Source organism: Ictidomys tridecemlineatus, chromosome 11 (genome assembly GCF_052094955.1).
Source record: "Ictidomys tridecemlineatus isolate mIctTri1 chromosome 11, mIctTri1.hap1, whole genome shotgun sequence".
Classification (NCBI taxonomy): Eukaryota; Metazoa; Chordata; class Mammalia; order Rodentia; family Sciuridae; genus Ictidomys; species Ictidomys tridecemlineatus.
Window position 1 is genome coordinate 48028825 of NC_135487.1, and position 5054 is coordinate 48033878.

Here is a 5054-nt window from a genome sequence, read left to right on the forward strand (position 1 = left end):
AGGACTTGAATCCTCAACACACAGGCCAGAGAGGGGCCTTCTGTAGCTTAGACTAACAGAACTCACTATATGCAACATGTGTGCCTTGTGTGGACACTAAATGGAATAGATCAATTTTTTTATGTGTGGCTCACTTTTTAAAAATTGTTTTTATTTTGATAAAGTCTCAGGCTTAAAAAAACTTATTTAAAAAATCAGTTGAAAAAGAACAATAGTTTTTAGGTGTGGCTTGTGACAGCCATACACTTCTGGACTTATCAGAATGTTCCAGATGCATCGTAATATTGGTTTATTCTTCAGAATAGATTAATTATAAAGCAGCAGAGATTTTTGAAGGATAGAGGATTAACTAATATCAAGGAATATTAATTTCACTAGCTGGAGAATAGAATTGTTTAGGAATATTTAGCTCAATGGCAGAGGGCTTGCCCTGCAAGTGTGAGGCACTGGGTTCAATCCTCAGCACCACATAAAAATAAAAAGCATTGTGTCCATCTACAACGACAACAAAAGAATGCCTTGTAGAGCCCAGTGGCATGCACTTACTACTCCAGAGTCAGCAGGTTCCAAGTTCCAGGGAGACCTCAGTAATTGAGTATTAAGCACTACTAGGTTCAATCCCCAGCACTCAAAAAACCCAAACAAGGTTGCAAATGCTGAGGTTTTGTGACTAGAAAACAATGCCCTCTCATAAGACAAAGGTTGATCCAATGACAGTTTGTATACATCATGTAATTCTATATAATATCTTTCTATATAATATCTATGATACACCAAATATATAGATAAAACTTGCACATTATTTTCTATACATGTAGTTTGAGCACTCCATAAACAAAATCCTAAATCTGAGATGCTCCAAAATGCAGAGTTTATTGAACATCAACTTTAATAACCAGTAAAAACCTTCACATTATTAAATTTTGTCATCTCATTTTATATACATATAGACACACATATTTTATTCCAAAGTCTGAAAAAATTCTGACATTCTGCTCCCCTCCAAATTTAAGATAAATAAATAAATATATATACACACACACACACATATATTTATATACAAACAAATGACTATGCCAGTGGGGCTTGCCTGTAAACCCAATTGAAGCTGATTCAGGAGGGCTGAAGTTTCAAGGCCAGCCTCAGTAGCTCAGGGAGACCCTCAGCAACTCAGTGAGATCTGTTCTCAAAAAAAAAAAAAAAAAAAAAGGGCTGGGGATGTAGCTTGATGCTAAAAGGCACCTGGGTTCAATTCTCAGCTAAAAAAAAAAAAAGTGGCACACAAAACATATAGTGCAATCATGTTCTTTGTAAGCATATACACAAGACACAAGAACAGTAAATATGAAAAGATGCTTGATTTTATTATTCAGGGAATGCAAATCAAAAGTTTCCTAGAGCTGGGTACAGGGCACCTGGCTGTCATTCTGAGGATTCTGGAATTCAAATCCAGCCTCAGAACTTACCCAGGCTATCTCAGAGTAAAAAATACAAAGTGGTAGGGATGTGGTTCAGTGGATAAGCACCTCTGGGTTTGGGTTTAGTTTCTAGTACTAAACACCTAGAGTGCCCAAGGCCCTGGGTTCAATCCTCTAAACTCACTCCCCCAAATAACACACAAAAACCCACATCCCTGTATTTGAAAGCCACTACAGCCAGTACTGGGGCAAAAGCCTGCCCTTGCTGTATTTAAAGTGACCCCAGGCATTGTTAGATCTTGGGGTAAATAACTTGGCAGAGGCCTTCTCTCCCAACACTCACTTTTTAGGGTCATGTGTCCTGTAAAAGCCACAGGTACCACCAGAAAAAAACTGGAAAAAAAAACCCCACATACACACTGCTGACTTGGAACAAAGGCACCAAAATGTCCAAACTATGGAAGAGTGCACAGCAAGGAGAAGAGATCTGTAGAGACTAAAAGGTTCTCAAGGACGTGGCCTCAGAAACAGAACAAAAACTTAAGTAGTGAGAAAGGAGAAAATCATAATAAAAATATGAAGTCATCAAAATATGTCAAAGGTCCCTGACCCAAGGAAGGAGACTCATTAACTAGAAGTGAAGTTGGCACCCTACCTTATTCTCTAACCCTGCACCCCATAAGTAATAGCCCACCAAACTGAGTGCCTATCGAGGCCAGAGCCTACACTAAATGAAGTTCATTAAATTGTCAGGGAAAAAAAGGCCTATTTTGAAGTCTTTTACTTTAATGACAATGCAAATAGCAATAAACATATGAAAAGAGGGAGGCCCCAAGCCAAGGAAATGAATATCCACAACATTTACTTTTCCCTTCCTTAAAACTAGGGGGACAGGCTGGGCTTGTGGCTCTGTGCTAGAGCACTTGTGTGTGGCTTTGGGCCTTGGGTTACATTCTCAGCACTTCATATATGAAAATAAAGGTCCATCAACATCTAAAAAATGGTTAGGGAGAATTCACCTACCCACCCAGCCCTAAGGCCCCAGGCCTGAGAATTGCTAAACTGTCTCAGTTCTTCCTAAGCATACTTCCTCCTATTGCATAGTACTAAGAAAATGAGCTTAAAAATAAAACTCAATTTTCAGTCACTTAGGTCTGTAAAGCTAACTCTTTTAAAGGCTATCATCTGGATCTGACCAGAAATCTTGCTTCAGCCTGTTTTACCTTGCTTTCTAGGGACTCTCCACCCAGAATGCCTGTGGGTAGAATTCAGAGTAGCTAGGATCTTGGGCGGGGGAAAATGATCACTGATCATGTTTATTTTCCTTAGTTCAACTGGAATTTATATTTAATAGTTGTAAATTTGGTATCTTAACTGAGTTTTTATAGGTGGTCAGAATATCTGTATGTGGTGCTGAGGATGGAAGCCCAGTGCCTCCTGCTTTCCCTTGGAGTCACAATCCCAGACCCAAGGAAAACTCCTTTTACATAATATTTTGGCAAACAGCTTGGCATTGACCCCTAGGGGAGGGCTCCTTTACTGAGTCACATCCTCAGCTCCCATGGCTTGCCTTTTTTTTTTTTTTAGGATGGGGGGTGGGGTGGGGGGGGAACCAAGGGATTGAACTCAGGGGCACTCAACCACTGAGCCACATTCCCAGCACTATTTTGTGTTTTATTTAGAGACAGGGTCTCACCCAGTTGCTTAGTGTCTCACCTTTGCTGAGGCTGGCTTTGAACTCAGGAGCCTCCTTTCTCAGCCTCCCCAGATGCTGGGATTATGCCCCTTTTCATTTTTTGAGACAGGATAAACTAAATGTCTGAGGCTGGCCTCAAACTTTTGATTCCCTTGCGACAGCCTTCCAAATCGCAGGGATCACAGTGTGTGCCACCGAGCTGGGCACTGAAGTTCTGATCTAGAACTCCTGAGATTGTAAAGGGTCACTTCACCTGATTCACTCTAGGATACCCTTCTCCACAGCTGCCTCCCCCACCCTACAGACCTGCCCACCACTCTCCAGGCCCCAAATCCTGGGCCAGACCTCAGCAACTCACCCACTTGCATGCCTCTGCCAGGAACACAGCAGTTACACAGAGCATGATGTGGTCTACTGTGCAGCAGTCTCTACCTAGAAGTCAAGTCCATGATATTGAAGTCAAGATTCAAGGTTGACTATGCAGGAAATCACCACCTTATCAACAGGGAAAAGAGCAGTTCCTTGTCTAGTTCTGTTTCCTTAAAAAGACAGGAGCCAGGCGCAGTGGCGCATGCCTGTAATCCCAGAGGCACAGAAGGCTGGGGCAGGAGGATGGAGAGTTCAAAGCCAGCCTCAGCAATAGCGAGGTGCTAAGCAGCTCAGGGAAACCCTGTCTCAAAATATAAAATGGGTTGGGGATAGTCGGGTGTCCCTCGGTTCAATCCCTAGTAGGGAAAAAAAAATGTTGAGGTTCCCCCGTGGGCAATGGAGAAGATGGAAAACTAGGCGCCTGCTCCACAGCTCTGGCTATTACACTGCTCCTGAAAAAGACACTATTAAGTTGTCACCCCCCACCATACCAACTTTTTAAAAATAAGACTTGTATAGACCTCTTCACATGCTTCACTTTCTTCTCAAGGCCCTGCTAGTTTACTAGCCCCACATTGGAAATGGGGGAGATTTAACAAAAGCTGTTTCCTAGCACCCCAGAACCCATAGGGAATGAAGTAGGACTAGCGGCAAGAGGGCCCCACTGCAGGGTCTACTCCAGGGTCATGCTTACCTGGGAGGAGATAGCTACCATAGCGCTGGCCAGTGAACAAAGGTGGGAGACTGTCTCAGCCAAGGCTATTTTACTGCTCACCTCTTCCTTGGCTCCTCCCCTCCTGAGAATTTTGAGATTTTTCTGTATCTTCATTCCCTCCCCTGAATCCCATCCCATCCAAGGCCCCTCCCTAGAGTCTCTCCCTAAGCCTGCCACTGAGATCTCCACCCCACCTATCCTGCCTGCAGACATGTGTCTTGGCAAAGGTATCTGTTCATGTGGCCGCACACCTGTAGTCCCAGTGACTGGTCAGGCCAAGGCAGGAAGATGACAGATTTAGGCCAGCCTAGGGATTTAGTGAGAACCTATCTCAAAATAAATAAATAAATAAATAGATAGATAGATACATATATAGATAGATAAACAAATAAATAATTTGTGTTTTCTCTCTTCGTTAGCATGGCTAATGGTCTATCAATCTTCTTTATTTTTTCAATTAACCAACTTTTAGTTTTGTCAATTTTTTCAATTGTTTCTTTTGTTCCAATTTCATTGACTTCAGCTCTAATTTTAATTATTTCTTTCCTTTTACTGCATTTGCTGCTGATTTGTTCTTCTTTTTCTAGGGCTTTGAGATGTAGTGTGAGGTCATTTATTTGTTGGCTTTTTCTTCTTTTAAGGAATGAACTCCATGAAATGAATTTTTCCTCTTAGTATTGCTTTCATAGTATCCCAAAGATTTTGATATGTTGTGTCTGAATTTTCATTTACCTCTAAGAATTTTTAAATTTCCTCTTTGATGTCTTCTGTAACCCTTTGTTCATTCAGTAGCATATTGTTTATTCTCCATGTGATGTGGGATTTTTTCCCCTTGTTTTATCATTGATTTCCAATT